Source organism: Antechinus flavipes, chromosome 2 (genome assembly GCF_016432865.1).
Source record: "Antechinus flavipes isolate AdamAnt ecotype Samford, QLD, Australia chromosome 2, AdamAnt_v2, whole genome shotgun sequence".
Lineage (NCBI taxonomy): Eukaryota > Metazoa > Chordata > Mammalia > Dasyuromorphia > Dasyuridae > Antechinus > Antechinus flavipes.
The window spans coordinates 686300719-686309704 of NC_067399.1; the positions used below are offsets into that span (position 1 = coordinate 686300719).

The 8986-nt window shown below is 33.5% G+C and overlaps 1 non-coding gene across 1 annotated transcript; it reads left to right on the top strand.

The window, feature by feature from the left end:
- The first annotated feature begins 590 nt into the window (after window positions 1–590).
- LOC127552712 (U1 spliceosomal RNA) lies at window positions 591–754 on the top strand. The gene has a single exon (XR_007951563.1). It is a non-coding gene; the product is annotated as a U1 spliceosomal RNA (small nuclear RNA).
- The last annotated feature ends 8232 nt before the right edge of the window (window positions 755–8986 follow it).

The window sequence follows — 8986 nt, forward strand, 5'->3', positions numbered from 1 at the left end:
ATTGACAATATCTAAAATGAATATTTGCTGCAGGGCATAACACGATATGCTGGTTGCAACAGGCACTTAACATGTTAGTTAATTTGCTGAATTTAAATTTTTTCAATGGTTTCTTTTAGTTTATTACCATTATAAAAGATTGCTGGTTTTCTTAGTCCTTTGGTAGCAATGTGTAAAGTAGAAAAGTTACTGGTCCTGATTTCAGATGCTGATTTTAATAATGATGATGATGATGATAACTAGCATTTATATAGTAATTTAAGATTTGCAAAGTACTTTTTAAGTATTTTTATTTGATCCTTATAATAATCTTGAAAGGTTTAGATTATTATTACTCCTATTTTACATAAAAGAAAACTGGCACAGAGTTTCAGTGGTTTGTCCTATACCATAAGTATCTGATGCTGAATCTGAACTCGTACCTCTGATTCCAGGATCAGGACAACTTTGCTGCCTCTAGTTTACAAAACACTTTAAATATATTATCTCTTGGATCATCACAACAACCTTGAGATGCAGCTCCCATTATTATCCCCATTTTACAGATGAAGAAACGGAATTTGGGAGGTTATGTAATATGCCCATGGTTCATACTTACCTGGCAGGGGTGATTCCAAGAAAACGAAGGTGATTTCCCCAGGGTGAGGCTTATCCATTACAATCCAGATGGACTGACCCCTGCGATTTCCCCAAATGGAGGAAACTTGACTGCATAATTTGTGATAGTGGGGGACTGTGTTTGCGTTCTCCCCTGTTTCTGACATTCAAAGAAAAAAAAAAAAACATATGCCCATGGTTACACAATTCAGATCTTCCCAATTCCAAGTTCAGAGTTCTTACCCAATGGGCCACCTCCAACTTTTTTAGATAAATGAAGCTGGGTTAGTCATTTCATGTCTCTTTCCCTCTATTATCCCAGCTATAAAATGGGAATGTGATAACATTTTACTTATCTACTTCTTTGATTGTTGTCCTTTGTTCTAGAAGAGGACCAAAATGACTTCACTATATTAGAATTATAGTGTGTCCAACTGTAGCTGATTAGACTAATATAAGCTCAGAATGTTCTGCCATAGGTCACACACAAATAGTCCTTATGAATATTTGGGATAATTTCTCTAATTTTGTGCATTTAGCATCTCCTTTGGACTATTTCAGTTCTGCTTTGCTCATAGGAAAAAAAAAAAGTTGCCTCAGCACGATAATTATATGAAGTGTATACATATATTGGATTTAACATGTATTTTTAACATGCTTAACATATATTGAAATACTTGCCATGGAGGGAAGGACAATTTGCAATAAAAACTTTTGCAAGGATCAATATTAAAAAATTATCCATGCATATGATTTGAAAACAAAAAGCTTTAAAGAAAAAAAAATTGCCTCACCAGAAAACAGACACAAAAATCTAAAAAAAGAAAAAAAAAAAAAAACTTCATCCCAGAGACATGAAGAGAGTACTTTGAAAACCTTTAAGAGGGAAAAAGTAAACTATAATTATTAATATAGTTTTGGAGGGGTCAAATGATTCTCAGAATAAATCATTTTTTTGTTTTCTAATTTAATTTTTTTTTAATTTACAGGCATTTTTAGATTAATGTGTTCCTCCACACAGCAAGCAACATAATTAAATGAATAAATACATATGTAAATGGATAAATGAATAAAACTTTCAATATATAACTGCATAGTTCAGCACAACACATTTCCACATTAGCCATGTCTGAATATAAATATCTCTTTGTGTATTTTAAATTCATCATTTCTCTATCAGAAGATCAATGACATGTTTTATTTTTATTATTTTCTTTGTGTTGTTATCATTATATAAATTATTCTACTTCTGCTCACTTTCCTCTGCTTAAAATTATCCATTTCATTATTTCTTAGGGAAAATAAGAGTGTATGAGGTGTTTATGTAGGACAGGTACCTCTGGTTTAAGAGTTTTCTGAGCCCTTTTCAGGGCTACTTATCTATTTTTTTTTTTTTTTTTTGGTGTCCACTTGATTCAGCCAACTCTCACTTGTGGTTTGAAGAGAGTGTAGCATGCCCAGTAGCCACATCTTAGAAGGAAGGCTAAATTAGGTTGAGGGTAACTGAATGAGGTAGGGGATGTCTACCCCAAGCACATGAAAACTTCCCACAGTGGAATGGGCAGAATAGAACAATTTGTTCCAATAACCACAAAAGTGGGCTGAAGTGGGTGCTATGGAGTTCTTACAACTGGGTCATACATCAGATACCAAGGTCATTCATTGTATCCTGGGCCACCACCAGTTGTCTTGACTTTTGCATTACTAGTAGATTTTTATGATTCTGCAAGAGAGAGACTGATGACATTGTTGCAAATCTGTCTCACTTAAATCTAATTCAAATGCAAGTCCACACATTATATACCATGATGTCATTGGTCCTCTTCAAAAATGAAGAAAAAACAACAATGGTTCAATAATGCTTCATTGCATTTATAAGCAATAATTTGTTTACTCATTCTCCAAGAGCAAGAACCTGGAAAGACTACTATAAATATATGTATACACACACACACACACACACACACACACACACACACACACATATACACACACACTCACACACGTATATGCAGATAAGATTTGCCTTTTTACTTTACTTTGGAGGGCTAAGGCCTAGCAGTGTTATAACTTAAGTTATACTGAGAATATACTGTTTGTTAACTTTGTGTGTATAATTCCAAATTGTTTACTAGAAATATTGGCTAGTTCACAGTTCTATTAACAGTATTCATGTGTATAATTTTTCTCCCCAGACAATTCATTATTTTCCTCTGTTGTGGCATTTGTCAATTAGGCATCAAGTAGGACCTCAAAGTGGCTTTAATTTTCATTTCTCTATGATTCATAGCTTTTTTTTCACATGGTTGTTGACTGGATTTCTTTCTTTAAATACTGCTTAAAACAGAAAACTGCTTGGAACACAAAAGAAAAGATATATGTGTGTGTGTGTGTATGGAGAGAGAGAGAGAGAGAGAGAGAGAGAGAAGAATCCTTGAAGGAAGTTTCTCACTTTAAAAAATTTCCAACTATTTTCCATTCTTAGGGGAAACCTTTATCCTCATTGCTTTTTCCTTCTAATTTATTTTGGTTATTCAAGTTTGGTTTTGTTTTTTGCTGTTTGCTTTTGTGGGAACTATTAAAATGTGGACATTTGAGGAAAATAAAGGAATAATTTTATAAGTAAACAAAAAAAAGGAATATTTTAAAGATACATTAGTAGCAACCCAGGGGAAAAATATGGATCAATATGGAACAAAACAAAACAAAACCCCAGGCACTCAACTTTTTGGACCATATTTCGGATGTCATGTGTAGGGAACTTATAAGGAGTCATTCATACCAATACAGATGGAGAACTTCTCCTGGAACTTATAACTTTAGATAATTGGCTGAGATTCTTAGTATTTTTATTAGGGTCACTAACAGTAGGACTTAGAGAGCTCCCTGAATTTTGAGGCATTGTAAAATGAGGAACTTTAATCAGTTTTTCCTGTTCATTTCTGTTCCTGTATTTTACAACACATACCTCTCCAAATCAGTGTTTTTTTGTGGTAAAACTGCATCTTCACTAGAAAGGGGAAAAAGAAACCTATCAAGATTTAAGTCCAAAATGGATTTGATAGTCAAAGGATATATCTACATCTCTATTCTTCTCTATGTACATGTGTATATATGCATACATGGGTCTATGTATGTATTGAGTGTGTGTTTGTAAACATACCTATAGTTGGCTAGAGACAGAATTGGGACCTTTTATCTATGAAGATGCTATGTTTATATAGTGAAAATTTTCTCTGTTGATTTTAGGAGCAAAAGGAAAAAAGCAACAAGCAAAGGTCATTTAATAGCTACAGTATAAAGGTAAATTAACTGGTATGTGTAAGAATGATCTCGGGGATTTGTCTCTTAAGAGCCAAAAGCCTATAAAAATATTTCTCTCTCCCTTCTTCCTCCTTAGTATTCTATTTATTTATGAATTTATGAATATTCCATTTATGAAATTCCAATTTATATTTTTTCCTTGAGTGTGGGAAGTAGGAATAACCTTCTGATATACAAAAATCCTAACAAAGGAATAAAAGTCTTACATTATAATTGTATAAATGTGCTTATACATACATATATTTTATGATAAATAATATAATTGTCTGTATTACTAAATAATATAATATTAATTCAGGTACATTCCTCTTAGTTGAGGGAGAGTAACATTCCCTGTTACAAAAATCTAAGAGCAAAATGATATCCTTCTACACAAAGTGAAAAACTATAGTCACAAAATTTATGGAAATCAAACTTTATGGAATGCATTATCGGTAGTTAAAATTTGTTGGCCCTATCACAGAACTTAGATATCATGTCCAGCATTTATAACTTAAATTTCCATCTTCTTGACTCTATCTGGCAGATGGAAGCTAGCTTTCTCCCTATGAGACTATGCTTCCTCTCCACTCAAATAAATATCTAAATAAAATATTGTGTAAGATCAAAATATTTCAAATATCAAGTTGAGAGTTCTCTCCAGCAATAGAAATTGCAATTTCTCTGTGCTATCGAATGTGATTCTTGTCTAAGCGCTCATAAGACTCACACTGGGGGTCCAACCAATGTGGCAGCCTTCCCTGATTTCTCTCCATGTCACAAAGGTACTGATGGAACATTTTGGCCATCACCTATCATCCCTTGACCTTAACACATGATCAACCCATTTTTTTTTCTCTTGCCATAAAATTATTTCATGACATCTTACTCATCTCTAGAGTTTGTCATTGGTTATATGTTGGAGGAACTCACACTCTAAATTCATCTTTTCACTAGTATCTGTGTGATATTCATCTTTAAATTTGTTGAGGCAAAAGTGGTCTAGGTCTTAATAACATGCAGCAATAAATAAATATTGAACTGATGTGTTTTTGCAGTTATGATATGCTTAGGTTAAGTAAAGGTAATGTACAGTTTCACCAGAGTAATCAAGCCATTCTCCTTTTAAACTCTGGATCTAGCATATTGTATTGTTTGTATTATCATTTCTATTATTTATTCTGACTGTATGGATTATTGGACATAATCCATAGAGCATCCATTCAGTTTCATGCAGAAATCTGGGAAATAGACATTTTTCATCCATTTGGTCTTTCTTAAATTTGTTCATTTGTTCATCCATTTGTTCAAAAATATTTTGAACAAAGCAAACTTCTTTGAATGGTTTCAGAAATTTTCCAGACTTTTCAGAGTTTGGAGGCTTAGTAAAAATCAACACAATTCTCTGCAAAGTGGAGCATCTGGGGAAACCTTGCTATCTATTAGAACTATCAATCTAGATCTAGGTACTGGATCTCCTTTGTCACAATAGTGAGCATTTTTATCGAGTACAAAAATCTTGCTGTATTATGGCTTGCCTGGTGTTAATTGTCAGAGTGTCATTGAAGAGAGTAATTTCTTGTTGTTAACATTTTCAAGAAATCTTGTAATGCCAGAGAAACTGAGGCAAGATAGAGATTAGAGAGTTTTTAATATTTTATTAATTGGAGAGTTTGATTGATTGGACAGGACTCTCGTCTCAAAGTATCCAGTGGTGAATGTGAGTTCTCAATGACATATATACCCACATAGCTTAGCTACAGGGATAGACCAAGGCAGGGGGCAGAGTCAGAACACTGAGAGTGGAAACAGACTATCAATCTGGTTCTGACAAGGGGGGGAAACTGGGAAGCCAGAGTCAGGATGTCTGAATAAACAGAAGTAAAGATGTCAATGACATATCGCAGATAATCTTATCTTTTAGAATATTTAGAGGGGGGTAGTGCCATAAATTCTTTTTTTTTTAATTTTTATTTAATAATTACTTTATATTGACAGAATCCATGCCAGGATAATTTTTTTACAACATTATCCCTTGCACTCGTTTCTGTTCCGATTTTTCCTCTCCCTCCCTCTACCCCCTCCCCTGGATGGCAAGCAGTCCTATATATGTTGGATATGTTGCAGTATATCCTAGATACAATATATGTTTGCAGAACCGAACAGTTCTCTTGTTGCACAGGGAGAATTGGATTCAGAAGATATAAATTACCCGGGAAGAAAAACAAAAATGCAGATAGTTCACATTCGTTTCCCAGTGTTCTTTCTTTGGGTGTAGCTGCTTCTGTCCGTCATTTGCCAATTGAAACTCAGATAGGTCTCTTTGTCAAAGAAATCCACTTCTGTCAGAATATGTCCTCATACAATATCGTTGTTGAAGTGTATAATGATCTCCTGGTTCTGCTCATTTCACTTAGCATCAGTTCATGTAAGTCTCGCCAGTCCTCTCTGTATTCATCCTGCTGGTCATTTCTTACAGAACAATAATATTCCATAACATTCATATACCACAATTTACCCAGCCATTCTCCAATTGATGGGCATCCATTCATTTTCCAGTTTCTAGCCTACAAACAGGGCTGCTACAAACATTTTGGCACATACAGGTCCCTTTCCCTTCTTTAGTATTTCTTTGGGATATAAGCCCAGTAGTAACACTGCTGGATCAAAGGGTAGGCACAATTTGATAACTTTTGGGGCATAATTCCAGATTGCTCTCCAGAATGGTTAGATTCATTCACAACTCCTCCAACAATGTATCAGTGTCCCAGTTTTCCCACATCCCCTCCAACATTCATCATTATTTTTTCCTGTCATCTTAGCCAATCTGACAGGTGTATAGTGGTATCTCAGAGTTGTCTTAATTTGCATTTCTCTGATCAATAATGATTTGGAACACTCTTTCATATGAATGGTAATAGTTTCAATTTCATCCTCTGAAAATTGTCTGTTCATATCCTTTGACCATTTATCAATTGGAGAATGGCTTGATTTCTTATAAATTTGAGTCAGTTCTCTATATATTTTGGAAATGAGGCCTTTATCAGAACCTTTAACTGTGAAGATGTTTTCCCAGTTTGTTGCTTCCCTTCTAATCTTGTTTGCACTAGTTTTATTTGTACAAAGGCTTTTTAATTTGATGTAATCAAAATTTTCTATTTTGTGATCAGTAATGGCCTCTAGTTCATCTTTGGTCACAAATTTCTTTCTCCTCCACATGTCTGAGAGATAAACTATCCTATGTTCCTCTAATTTATTTATAATCTCGTTCTTTATGCCTAGCTCATGGACCCGTTTTGATCTTATCTTGGTATATGGTGTTAAGTGTGGGTCCATGCCTAATTTCTGCCATACTAATTTCCAATTATCCCAGCAGTTTTTATCAAATAATGAATTCTTATCCCAGAAGTTAGGGTCTTTGGGTTTGTCAAACACTAGATTGCTATAGTTGACTATTCTGTCTTGTGAACCTAACCTTTTCCATTGATCCACTAATCTATTTCTTAGCCAATACCAAATGGTTTTGGTGACTGCTGCTTTATAATATAATTTTAGATCAGGTACAGCTAGGCCACCTTCATTTGATTTTTTTTTCATTAATTCCCTTGAGATTCTCGACTTTTTATTGTTCCATATGAATTTTGTTGTTATTTTTTCTAGATGCCATAAATTCTTGAGGACAGAAGGAGTTAGGAGGCAGGAAGTCTGAACTCCCCCTTATCTTGAGTCTTACATTAATAATTTATAACCTTAAAGCAAGTGGCCCTTATTCCTAATGAACCAGAGGAGGGGGGAGGTTGCAACTAAGGGGATTAAGGCAGAACAGTTAAGGAAACAGGCAGAACGGTTTAGGGAAACTGAGGCAGAACCAATTAGGGAAACTGAGGCAGGACAATTAAAGAGAATGTGGCACAATAATCTTAAGTGCTCTTGATACATAGGAGACTTTTTTTTTAAAGAGGAAGAGGAAGCATTTGTTCTAAAGAGTTGAATACTTAAAAAAAAATAATAATCTAGTCAAGTCAACGATCATTCAATAAGTGCCTAATAGACTCTGAGTTGTTTATTAACTAAGAAGCCACTTTATTTTTTTCAAGAAGTAGAATTTGCCAAATTCTAAATTCTACAGATTAGAAAATAACGCCAAATCTTTGCATGGAATGCTTTATGTAGTAAAGCACATAAAATAAATTCTCCAATATAATAAGTTGAGGGCAACTGCTAAGCTTATCTGAAATTCCTACACCAGTGAAATTATAGGTTTGGACCAAAACAAAACAAAAAATATTCATCCTGCTTTTTGGTCTCTGAAAATCTTCAACATAGTAAATGTTCAAAGAGTAAAAACAATCATATTTTATCTGTTCAGTCTTTAATAATATTTTTTAAAATTACTCTTTAAAAAATAAATGTTGGCTTCACAGTTAGTGATCCTGGTCTACACTAATCTCTGATAGGAGAGTTCTCTGAATTGCATAATTTAGCAGGCTCTTGGGTAAAGAAAAGCATGAAGATTGTAAAATGAAAATTCCTGTGTTTTATTTCTGGCTTATTTTCCACAGATTATAAAATGTGAACATAGATTAAATAGTTAATGTAAAAATATTTTGGAAAAATGAGAAAGCTGTATCATTTCATTTAATTAAATAATGTAAAGAACTAGATATTGAAATTCTTCAGTTTTGAGGTATCCAGAATATCCAAATATTTATGATGATTTAAGGAAAAAATATGAGAGTTCTCATTTATTTTATTGAATCCCAGGTTTATCTCTATCTTTCCTTCCTCCCCCAAATTCTTATTTCACTTTACTATATGTATTAGTATAAAAGCTGATGAGAGACTTGCATAGATTATTTAAAACAAAGAAATTTTCAGCTATCCAACTCAAATTGCTTAAAGAAGTATAAAGAACTATATTTATCTCTATGTATATAACAAAAATTGATCCTAACAAAAACAATATTTCTTGTACTTTTAAATTTCATTGCCATTTGGGTCAATGACTGAGAATTTTAATAGGTAAAACTTAATGGATATTGTACCTTGTATAAAAAAAAGTTTAAGGGAAAAATAGCATTTCATC